Below are 13,581 nucleotides of genomic sequence, written 5' to 3' on the forward strand. Positions count from 1 at the left end.
TGGTGAACCTTTTCAGCACAGAGTGCTGAAATGGCAGTGTGTGTGTGTGTGTGTGTGTGTGTGCGTGCGGGCGCATGTGTGCATGGCAGCACCGGAAACTGAAAGAGCAGCTTCCCAGCATGCATGTGCACACCGGGAAACTGAGCTTCCAGTTTTTGGCATGCATGCATGCACTGGCAACTGGAAGCTCAGCTTCCCGGCACACACATGCATACTGGGGAGCTGCTTTTCTGGTTTTTGGTGCTCCCGTGTGCATGAAGACCAGCTGGCCAGCATGCATGTGTGTGCCGGTGCCCAGAACAGTAATGGGTGATGGCTAGTGTGCCTGGAGAGATGGCTCTGAGTGCTGTTTCTGGACCGTGTGACATAGGTTCGCCATCACAGTCCTATATGATTTTCCAAGTGAAGGAACAGTTGGGATAGAGAACAAGATAGGTTAGATGTTATGGGTTTCTCAAACATAAACTGTTATCTTGCCTTTAGCTCTCCAAGGTACCTCTCCCACTTGGAATAGTAGTCATTTAGAAGGAAATAGGTTGATAGCTTGCAAACGTGTGGGTTGAAGATGTTATAAAGGGTGATACTTGGGAAGCTTTATGACATTTGGTTAAATTTTACCTGGGTTAAAATGGTTAGCACCCATTGTAGTTAATCTATTTTTACTAGCCATTTTGATATGACTTGAAATGGTAATGTGTCTGAACCCTTTAGAAAGAAAACACAGTAATGGGACTTGAGTAATTGAAGGGATGATTAAGATGCATAAATACACTTTCATATTTGCTTTCCAAGTGAAGTAAACAGTGTTTCTGATTAAAAAAACAACAGAGCACCATAACATAGTTGTCAGGAGAGACAATATGAGCCATTCAAAGGTCAGGATGGTAATTTAAGTAAATAAATTGGATGAACTTCCGTGTCAGAAAATTAGTCTTTGTACCAATTAATTTACATGCTAGGTTGAAAGGTTCTGCATAAATTTGCATTCTTTGTGGTAAATCCTTTCTCTGCTTCAAACTTGTGAGGAAAGAGGGAGTGGGAATGTTCTCCTCATCTAATTACTGGAGTTGTTTCTGCTGATGTTTTTCTATCATACGGCATCATTATTTATACATTTTTGATCTTTTTTTTTTCATTTCCTAATTTGATATTTGGAAGAAGGCAAGGACAAACCACTTTTGAAAATCTTCCTAAGAAAATTGCAGGGATTAGTCCACACAGTCACCGTGAGTCAATACTGACGTGAAGGCACGACAGAAAAAGAGATTTGGCTATATTCATATAGAAACATAACTTAGGCTGGAGAATTTTTTAAACAAGGTAATTAAAGAAATTATACTATATAACCCAGGTTCTCTTGTCTCATCCAAGTATGGTTGAGTATGAGAAACTGGAGAGTATTAAAGCCTGAAGGAAGAACTGGATAGGATGTGAAATGTAAAGGCCAAAATTTCCCAAAGGGGCTTTTTAAAAAAGCCAGCTGGACTTTCTTTGTTTTTGCTTGAAGATGTTTTGCTTCTCATCCAAGAAACTTCTTCAGTTCTGACTGAATGGTAGAGAATGGAAAGATTTATATTCCCTGAGTCATCTGGTCATTATCATGCTATCTGAGAGTTGTTGAGGCCTCTTGTGCCAACCTGAGTGGTGCTATCCACTATTGACCTCACCCCATTCTGTAAGGGGCGTGCATAAGTGCACCATCATGCCTACCGTCCCTGTCCTATTGTCTCCATTTATTTGTACCTATTTCCTGTATTCTTACTCATGTTTATACTTATTCCTATTATCTTGTGATTGACAAATCAAATAAATAAAATAAAATAAAATAAAATAAATGGATGTGGAACCTTCTTGGAACTGCTGTGTTTTAACTGTGTTGTAACCAGGAGATAGATGTTGTCATATCTTTCTCCCTCTGTTCAAGCTTAATGTAGATGGCTTCTTTGATCCCTTTTTCAAACCAGTGTCCCTCTGCTATCTGTACAAGGATGACCATTGTCTTCCAAATGCAGATGGACTGCTGAATCTTGTCCTGATGCATTTGTTCTCCTATACCATGTGTTTCTGAAGAGGTTGTTTTGTTTCTCCAATGTATGGATTGGCACATGTCTCACTGCATTGTGCTGCATATATCATATTGCTCAGTTTGTGTCTGGGTGTTTTATCCTTGGGGCGGCGCAAGGAATACTAATCTTTCCATTCTCCACCATTCAGTCAGAACTGAAGAAGCTTCTTGGATGAGACATGAAATGTCTTCAAGCAAAACAAAGAAAGTCCAGTTGCCTTTTGAAAAAGCACTGTTGGGACAACCATGACCTGGATGACTGAGAATCTCCATAGACATAAAGGCCAAAATAATCCCAATAGTGATAGAAGCACTTAGGGCTGTGACTTCTAAGGTGGGAGAATGGTTCCAAGAGATCCCAGGAAATATATCAGAGCTCTCTCTCTCTCCCCATATGCATGCAATGCTAGGAACAGCTAAGATATATGAAGAACTCTCAAACTCCCAGACCTCTGGCAAAGGATCTGAGATTGAGGAAGGCACGTCTCACCCATAAGGGTGGAAAGGGAATGTATGGAGGCGAGTTAGAACTGCACAAATGCCTCTGCGCCTGTGCAAAGTGCATGCAAAGTGTGTTCACATGTGCAAAGCTTGCCTACCACGCGCATGCCAAAAGTGCACTTTGCACAGGCGCAGAGGCATTTGTGCAGTTCTAACTCGCCTCCTGCAAGCCTGCACAATGCCGGTCACTGCAGCAGCTGCCATGCGGTGCTATTCTGTGCTGTGCAAAGCAGCTGCGCTTCAAATTCTGGCCACAAAAGTAAGTATGGGAGGCCGGGCGGGTGGGTGGTCCAAACACAGAGCAGCGGAGAGAACCAGTTCCGCTGCTCATCACCACTACCGGCTCTCCAGAACCGGGCAGAACCGGTCGAATGCCACCACTGATACATACATGAATAATATAAAAGACTTCTTACCAACCAGTTCGTAACATGTAACAACATAAGGGAATTCTATTCTATTTTACATCTTTCTTGATTTTAATCTTTATTAAGACCTAAAAAGCAATTCAGGCAGGCAGAAGAAGCATACCTTTTTTCTGTATTTTGAAAGGGATGTAAAATTTAGACCTATAGAAATTCCCATGCTCTTTGAAAACATTTGTCCACCTAGCACCATTCAGTTTATTAAAGCAGCAATTATGTTAGGTAACATAATCACTGCATTACTCAGTGTCATCCTAGACCAAGGGTCTTCAAACTTGGCAAGTTTAAGACTTGTGGACTTCAACTCCCAGAATTCCTGAGCTAACATGACTGGAGGAGGAATTGTGGGAGTTGAAGTCCACAAGTCTTAAAGTTGTCACATTTGAAGACCCCTGTCCTAGACAATGAAATGTTGTAGAACATGAAAACAAGTAAACAAAGGAGCATTCTTTCAAAGGCAGATGGTGTTCTTAGCTCAAATGAAGCATTTATTAGCCCAACTGAGCTTTGCAATACAATATATTAATTTTAATGTTTATTTCTTTGATGTGATATGCCTCCTATGAATCCCCATACTAATCTGTTTTTCTTCATTATTTTCTAAGTCACATACACCAACCATGGGTACTTAATGTCTGAAAATTACAATGGTTGCCAAATATAAATATAATATTATCACACCATTGACCTAGAAGTATATATAAGTCATTTCTCCAGTAGAGAATTTAAATCATTTTAAGCCCATCACCACCAAATAGCATTGTCAGAGTTGATTGATGCCCATGATACAGAATTAATCAAGAAATTGAAGTAAGAACCTCACTGCACATCCTCTGCTTTTTTGTTCATGACAAAAAGCAATGTCAAAAAGCTTCAACTCAAAAATTAACAACACACATTCTTCACATATTCACATATTCCATCCAAATGTTCCATCTATGAACTTTGACCAGATGGTTCTAATGGAAATCTGACAACTTGTAGAGGTTGAAAGCCTTCATCATGAAGCTGTGAAAATTAAACTTAGGTTTAGTTGTGAACTCACTTTTCATCACTCTCTACATTTTATTGCCCGGTCGTATTTAAAACAAATAATTAATTTGTTTTATGTCTAGAGTTTGTTATGTCAGGCTTAATTTCATCTTTTGAGTGAACTGTGCACTTTTTAAATTCTTGGGCATTAAATAAGTATGAGCTGTGGTGGCTCAGTGGTTAGAGTGCAGTACTGCAGGCTACTTCTGTTGACTGTCATCTGCCTGTAATTTGGCAGTTCAAATCTCACCAGGCTCAAGGTTGACTCAGCCTTCCATCCTTCTGAGGTGAGTAAAATGAGGACCCAAACTGTTGGGGGCAATATGCTGACTCTATAAGCTGCTTAGAGAGGGCTGTAAAGCGGTGTATAGGTCTAAATGCCATTGCTATCATCTCACAAGTATAGTTATGGATACTTTGAAATGTATCACCTGTACCACATTCCTTGAAAAGGTGGATTTGACATATCAGAGATAAGGAATCAATGCAACTACAAGCTATTTTGATTTGTGAGAATGAAGGCAATCTGAGAGTTTTGATTACAATTGTGGAACCACCAGGTTTGTAAAGTGAATGTCCAAATAAACAGCAAGAAGGTACATAAAAAGGAAGCAATCTTTCTGACTAATCTAAGTATTTTCACATTCACATTTAATCCCTCAACAGTTCAAAGAAATAGAATATCGTGCATGCATTGGTGACACCTCAAAAAATATTTACTCCTGTCCCTGAGACACTAAGCCATAAACAAAACCAGGGTGTAAATTTGGAGAAAAAGATACACCAAGAGGAGAAAACAAAATCTTATGTAGCATGAATGTAGCATTTTACATTAACACAGAACTGTATAAACATATTCCTCATGAAAACCTCCAGGGATGGAAAATATAATCCATTTAATGAATGTGGAAATTTAAAATGGAAGGGTATGAAACTATTTCCTGAAGGTGTTGCATTACATGGTGGAGGGATATTAATTTTACAAATTACAATAGGCTTTGTACATTTAGATGTATTTCTGAGAGAATGAATGGCACACAATTGCTGTCAGGGACTCATTCTTCATAGTTTTTGTCATAGTTAAGCTATATGAACTTCTGTGACAAAGCTGAAAAAGTGCAGTTATGTCTAATCGGGAGCCTTTCATATGTGCTGGGCTACCCAAATGTGTAACAAAAATCAGCTACTTTACTCCTCAGATGTAGTTTCAATTTCCCCTCTCATGCACAATCTCTGACTTTCTTTTCTCTTTCTCACACATTCACATATATGCAAATTGTCTATGTACATATGCGGGAAGGCAGTTCAATAGACAGACTGATGGATTATAAATAGATAGATTGATGGATGGATGGATGGGTGGGTGGGTGGGTGGGTGGATGATGTAGGTAGGTAGGTAGATAGATGGATGGATGATGTAGATAGGTCGGTAGATAGGTAGATGGATGGATGATGTAGGTAGGTAGGTAGATGGATAGTAGGTAGGTAGGTAGGTATGGATGGATAGGTAGGTAGGTAGGTAGGTGGATGGATAGATAGATAGATCTTAAGCCCAAATTCCATTATTCCATCATTTCTGAAACCATCAACTAAGTTTTATTCTTTTATTTTCACTAGGAGAATTTTAAAAGCTCATTTTCCCTGCAAACTCTTGGTGCATTCTTTACCTTTTGACTCCACTGTGCTATCTTGTTATTACTTATATTCCATAAGCAGTTTGACACTCATGCACAAGAAGAATGAGCAATGCAAAATTAAGTAAATTGAATTAAATAGAAGCCTGATAAACCACAGACTTTGTTTCTGGGAATATCTATGCCACAGAATATTTAGGGGTTGTATTTTTAGGGGACCATTGAACAGTAGAAAGAATCATGGTTCAGAAGTTTCTTGAATGTGTGAAAGCCATTTCTCTCAAGAAGTTGTATCTTCTTCTTCAACAACTGATTTGGGGAATTCAAAGACTTTCAGGGTAGAAAGGAAGAAAATACCTGAGACAGCTGTCTGAATGTAGAATTCTTCCCTTCTCCCATTATCAAAGAGAATCAGATTAAAGTGTCACAGTAATGAGGCTAAGAAAAAGTTATATTTTCTTAATACAGATAGTTGCTGTTCCCAGTCTTTTGCTTTTCAGTCCTTTTAGTTGTTTACACTTAATTCTTTATGAAAATAATTGCATGTAAATGAATGTCCTAATAATATGTTGATTAAAAATGCATTAATTTAGAATCACCAAATAATCATCATTAGTTGAAGCCCAATATGCAACCAAATGGCTAATTTTTCTACAGCTGTTTTGTATTTATGTTAGTAAAGGAGATTAAACACACGGCTCAAAAGCTCATTAAATATTTTTGAAAGAGGTTTTTTTTTAAGTTTCCTAATTTATCTCCTAAATGACTATAAATACAATCCATTTAAAATGAGCTGGCTGTGTTACAAAGATGTTAAATGATTACCTATTTAACCAGAATGATCAAGATAGGTGAAGGATTTATTTCTAAAGCTAAATTGGGAGGTTTCTTTCAATAAGGTTTTTCTGTCTATATATATCTCATCTATCAGATCTGCCATCTTTTATTGAAAGTTCTCGCTTTGATTGTTGTGGTCCTTGGGAATTGGCATTCAAGTTTAATATACTGTAGTATTATGGTTGGTCACAGTCAGATGTTTACTCTGGATTTGACATTTTATCTATCCTTTGAGATCTTCCCAAAAACTACTACTACTACGATTACTACTACTACAATTACTATGACTACTACTACTACTACTAAATCATTGCACAGTCAGTCAGATGTTCAGATTGGGTTTGGCATTTTTGTCTACCTATTAAGCCCTTACTGAGGAGCTGGGATTAGCAGATTTGGGTACTTTATTCTTATCCACCTCTTTTAACCACGCTGCATCCTTGTTGTATTTCTTTGGGTTATCCCATATCTGTGCCCAGAACTGCACTGTTTCTTCCTTGTCAGGTACTGTCTGATTTGCTGCAATTTCTCCATTGATGGATTGGTGGAAACATTTTTGATTGGATTGAAATTGGAGGTTCTGCCTATAATTTGCAATTCGAGCTTCATATTTACTGATTTACTTCTTGGCTGTAGCTATTATTTGCTATTTTATTATTTACAGTGCTTCCTTGATCTTCCCCGTTTCTAAGCGGTATTTCTTGATTAAGTATTCATTATCTTGTTGTTCTTCAGGTTCTTTTCTTTCATCTGTTCTAGCTTGTTTGCATCTGATCTCAACTTGCTGATCTTATTTTCCAATCTAATCTTCCATTTTTGTGGTGCACTGTTTGGGTTTTTTTTCTTCTCTGTTGATTTTGTATCCCAGGTATTCAGTTATAACTGCAGCTGTGTTATATATTAATTGATTTGTTTCTTGCAGTGAGTTGTGCTTATACTTTATATTGCAGTATTTGCATCTTTTAACAGTTGTGCTAACTGTTTCTTTGGAACAAGCTTCAATGCAGGCAGCCATATTCTGATGTTTTGTGATGTTCTAGATGCTCAGTTATTTTTGTTTCAATTCTTTTACTTTTTTAGTTAAAGGGCTTAGTTCTTCCTGAGACAGAGGAGAGGGTGCTTGGTTTCCAATGAAAACAATGTCATATCTCTGCTGGGTTTCCCTACTGCCAAGTCCCCCTGGTTTGCCTCTACATTCTGAGCTACTTCTGGTAAGGATTTGATTTCTTTGTCCTGGATAAACCTTTGCAGTTCTTCTAATTCTGCTTCTATAAATACTTTATTTTGTATTATAAATTGGTGTTGATCTGCTAGCCTCTGTTCCCTTATTTCTGATTCTGGTTGTTGTTCTTTCTGGTGCATTTGTTTCAAATATCCTCTTCTTGTTGGACTTGATCTGTAAAAGCAGATAATTATTTTTTTGTTTTCAATCACTATATATTTGTGACAGGTAAACACCTTTTCTTCCAGTTGTTCTGAAACTGCTGGCCCTGGTTGCTCAGCCAATAGTTCTGAGTCCTGTAGCCCATTTTTCACCAGATATTTAGGAACTCCAACATCTGGCACGGACCTTGTTAATCCAGACAACATCTGAGCCAATATGGCTTTCTGAAATTTATGTCTCATCATATTTTTTATGGGAGAGACACTCTTTGTCTGATTCTTTTGATGAGACTTGTCCAGAAGTGGGATTCTACCGGTTCTGACCCGTTCTATAGAACCCCTTGTTAACTTTCTAAGCAGTTCGGAGAACCTGTAGTTAGAAGAAATCTCCTTCCCCCACCCCACCCTTATTACATTCTTGGCAGTATGCCTAGACTTACTGTCTCCCAAGGAGGTTTTTTTTTCTTTCCTGATACTTTCTTAAAGGGGAAGGGTTGTTTTAAGCTTTTTACACTGCTGTTGGGAGGAAATACTCCCCTGGAAATACTTCCAGCCAGAATGCAATGATCAGCACTTTGAAAAAATAATTGAATAACGAAGCAGAGTTGGGAAAGAAGTTTTTTAATGACAAGGAACCAAGATGCATGACATTCAGGAAGGCTTCTTGGCTAGCTAGAAAGATTGACATTCAAATGTGAGTTTACATACCCTTTCTGAGTTTTGATGTAAAACTGGTTTTTGGTGAAGTTTAATTCTGTCCTTGGTGACATTTAATCCTGTGTTTATTGATGGGATAATTTTTCCTATTCAGCTTTGTTTGGAAGGAAAAAGGTTAATCTCTGTTCCTGAAAAGAAACTGGGTTGAGAAATCTGGCTAGTTCCTGTGTCTATTTGTTCTGGTAATTGGTTTAACAAGCAACAGCTATTGTTGTGATTTAATTATTTGTATTGTGTTTGAATTTTTTCCTGCCTCATGGTTTCTTTTTCTATCCGGGGAGGGGGTCTTCCTCCACGGCTTTAGTGATATTTGGCACTGTCCTTTTGGGGTATACTTCCACGAGGCAGGATTCAAGCTTGGCACTGATTTTTTTACTGCTTTTCTGGGGGCATATGACCTTCCCTTAAATCTGGATGATTTCCTTAAGACTTCCTGTGAGGTGAGTGAGATCAGCTGGTATCTTTAAGTGGTGCAAATGGCTCTAAGGATTGCTTCTCCTTGGTGTGCTCTTTCTGGAGAGCTTAAATGACCTCTCTGCTAAAGGGTTTCACTTTATGAGCAAGAGTTGGCTGCTGATAGTTATTGCATTTTAACTATTTTAATTCCTTAAGGTGCTCTGGCACCCTGCCTGATTTGTAACTCTGCTTGCAGGTATTTTTAATTTAATGATTGTTATTTAGAGCAGCTTTTTGCAAGCAAAGAAGCTTTTTGTATTTTTGTATAGGTAATCCTTGACTTACAACAGTTCATTCAGTGACCATTCAAAGTTACAATGGCACTGAAAAAGTGACTTATGACTTTTCACACTTACGACTATTGCAATGTCCCCACTGTCATGAGAGGCCAGGCGAGGAGAAGCGCCCTTTGATGTGAGTGATGTCAAGTTGACCAAGCCCACCCAGTCACCTGACCACCAAACCCCACCCACCAACTAAGCCACGCCCACAGAAGCATTGTTAAAAAATTTGAATCCCACCCCTGGACCTGTCTAATATGGTTGAACTCTAGCATATCTGTCATCTTCCTCAGAGCATATAAGTCCCACAACCACATCAAGGTAGTGCCTCACTGGATGATGATGATGATGATGATGATGATGATGATGATGAATCATACAGTCAGTATTTAAGTTTGGCATTTTTGTCTACCTATTGAATTCTTACTGAGGACCTGGCGTAGGCAGATCTGGATGTTTGGTAGTGATAAGTATCACTACTTTTTCAAATAAAACCACCTTTTGGAATTGACTGATGGCAAATTTGTCAATGCCTATGGTGTTCAAGTGGTGCTCCAGTTGTTTTGGGATTGCACCCAAGGTGCCTATTACTATTAGTACTATATTTGCTTGCTTTTGCCAGTTGTTCTATTTCTATTTGTAGGTCTTTGTATTTTGTTATCTTCTGCAGTTCTTTCTCTTCTATTCTGCTGTCTCCAGGTACTGCCACATCCACTATCCAGACTTTTTTTGCCTTTCTTATCAACAAATGTTAAATCTGGGTTGTTATGTGGCAGGTGCCTGTCTGTTTGAATTCTAAAGTCCCAGAACAATTTAACTTCTTTATTTTCTTTGACTTTCTTTATTTTATGGTTCCACCAGTTCTTGCTTGCAGGCAAATGATATTTCTAGTAGATCTTCCAATGCATCATTGTTGCTACTTTGCAATGCTACTGCTTGAAATTAATCTGGGTGAACTTCTTGCAGCAGCTTACCAGGTGGTCCATAGTTTCCTCAACTTTTTTGCATAGGCAGCAATTACTGTCTGTTGCTATCTTCTCAATTTTGGCTTTGTATGCATTTATCTTTAAGGCTTGGTTTTGTGCAGCCAGAACTAGTCCCTTTGTCTCTTTTACAATTTTCCTGCTCTTAGCCATTGCTAAGTCTTGTTATTATCTGTCTTCCCTGCTATTTTTTTCTCCAGTGTACTGGCCATGTAGTGCTTTGTTCCCCATGCCTTGATTCTGTTCTTCATTTGGTCTTTCTTTTAGGCTAGTCTGGTGTCTCCAGAAGTCAGTAAGCTTTCCTGGCATACTAACTTCAGTACATCTTCTTCATTGTCCTTCAGATATTCTTCCAGAGTTCTTTTTATATTATTATTAACATATACACAACAATGTGAAATCACAGCTGCTGGTGCTGCTGGTATTATCCTTCATATTACACCCCAATAACCTAGTGTATATGCAGATCCAAACAGTGCAGCCTTTTGTATTGACAAATAAAATTTTGGACAATGTGCAGATTTAATAAGTGCTGTCCAAGATTTTTTGGTATGGCACCCGGTATGCCGGAAAAAAAACCCACTAGGACTACCAAATGCCATAATCTTTCAACTTTGATTTTTATTGCATGATACATTGTGATTATCTCCAACACTTTGTCTTCTATTCTACTACCCCCCAGTAGATAATTGCCACAGCAATTATCCACACTTTCTTCTGTTCAGCCACAGTTAAATCTGGTGTGTTGTGGACCAAGACTTTATTAGTTTCTTCCAACAAACTGATCTTTAAACCCACTAGAAAAGTCAGGTCTTTAGTGTTATCTAAAATAATGATATCTACTAAATGAGAATAGTAAAGCTCCTCCTTCCTGTATGTGTTTTTTCTTTTTCTCCCAGATGCTATAGCTTAAATAAATTTGTTTAAAAGCACATATAATATTTTAATCTGTTTTATGAATTCCAAAAGAAATCTGAATCTATTTACAGCAAACATGTATGTATGCAGTCAAAGGCTTTTTGGCATGATATGATAATGATATGATTATAAATTGATCTTTAGCTAAACTTAAGCAGCTACGTCGTTCCAAAGAGGAAGCCTACAAAAAAGGTGACAGAATGCTATACAATCAGGCCAGAAATATATTAACAAGAGAGATCAGAGCAGCAAAAAGAAGCTACTCTGAAAAGTTAAGGAATCAGTTCTCAACAAATTAACCAGCAAACATGTGGAAAAGTCTTAAAAACATCACTGACTACAGAAAACCTCCTTCCCAGGCAGAACTAGTAGATGATCTGAATGTGTTTTACTGCAGGTTTGAAAGAAAACTACAGCCACCTGTCTCCACAACCCCCATCTCAAACATACCAACAACAGCCAAGTCTCCTACAATTGACCCCAACCCTTTGATGGGTTCACAACCTCTGTTGAACACAGAAAAAGAAGTGCAAGATCTATTTCACAGACAAAAGCTAGGAAAAGCACCAGGGCCAGACAAAGTAACTCCTTCTTGCTTAAAAATCTGTGCTGACCAATTGGCCCCCATGTTCACCCAGATTTTCAATAAATCACTAGAGATGTGCTATGTTCCTTCTTGCTTCAAATGCTCTACTATCATCCCAGTGCCAAAGAAGCCCTCCATCAGGGAACTGAATCACTACATACCAGTTGCTCTAACATCTGTAGTTATGAAAACTTTTGAAAGGCTAGTTCTGTCCCGCCTGAAAAATCTCATGGATCCGCTGTTAGATCCCATGCAGTTTGCATACCGAGCAAATAGATTGACAGATGATGCTGTTAATATAGATCTGCACTACATCCTACAACACCTTGAATTTCCAAATACCTGTGCAAGGGTCCTCTTTGTAGACTTCAGTTCAGCATTCAATATCATCATTCCAGACATTCTTCTAACTAAACTAAACCAGCTAGTGGTACCTGAACACACTTGTGGATCATAAGCTTCCTAACAGACAGGAAGCAGCAGGTGGAGTTAGGCAGAATCACATCTAATACCTGTACAATTAGCACCCCCCACAAGGTTGTGTGCTTTCTCTACTTCTCTTCTCCCTATATACCAATGACTGCATCTCAAACAATCCATCTGTTAAAAGACTGAAGTTTGCAGATGATACAACAGTGATTGGTCTCATTTGAGACAATGACGAATCCACATACAGATGTGAGGTTGTACAGCTTGCCTCATGGTGTAACTGGAACAATCTGGAACTGAACACACTCAAAACTGTAGAAATGGTGGTAGACTTTAGAAGAAATCCTCCCATACTACCACCTCTTACAATATTAGACAACACAATATCAACAGTAGAGACCTTCAAATTTCTAGGTTCTATCATATCACAAGACCTAAAATGGACACCTAACATCAAAAACATCATCAAAAAAGCACAACAAAGAATGTTCTTTCTGCACCAACTCATAAAGCTCAAACTGCCCAAGGAGATGATGATACAGTTCTACAGAGGAATTATTGAGTCTGTCATCTGCACCTCTATAACTGTCTGGTTTGGTTCTACAACCCAACAAGACAGACACAGACTTCAGAGAGTAATTAGGACTGCAGAAAAAAAAAACAATTACTACCAATCTGCCTTCAGTTGAGAATCTGTATACTGCACGAGTCAAAAAGAAGGCTGTGAAAATATTTACAGACCCCTCACATCCCAGACATAAACTGTTTCAACTCCTACCCTCAAAATGACACTATAGAATAGTGTCCAGAATAACTAAACACAAGGACAGTTTTTTCCCAAACACCATCACTCTGCTAAACAAATAATTCCCTCAACACTGTCCAACTATTTACAAAGTCTGCACTACTATTACTATTAAACTTTTCATCACTTCTTATAGCCCATCCCCTCCCACTTGTGACTGTATGACTGTAACTTTGTTGCTTGTATCCTTACAATTTATACTGACTGTTTCCTAGTATGATTTGATTGTTTATTGTACCCTATGACTATTATTAAGTATTGTACCTTATGATTCTTGACTTTTGACAAATGTATCTTTTCTTTTATGTACACTGAGAGCATTTGCACCAAGACAAATTCCTTGTGCGTCTAATCACACTTGGCCAATAAAGAATTCTATTCTATTCTATTCTATTCTATTCTATTCTATTCTATTCTATTCTATTCTATTCTATTCTATTCTATTCTATTCTATTCTATTCTATTCTATTCATTTTTATTCAAATCTATTACATCTACAACTAACCCAATATTATCTGTTGCTTGCTTA

Source organism: Notechis scutatus, chromosome 1, assembly GCF_049901735.1.
Source record: "Notechis scutatus isolate UNSWTSFEM ecotype Mainland chromosome 1, rNotScu1.2, whole genome shotgun sequence".
Lineage (NCBI taxonomy): Eukaryota > Metazoa > Chordata > Lepidosauria > Squamata > Elapidae > Notechis > Notechis scutatus.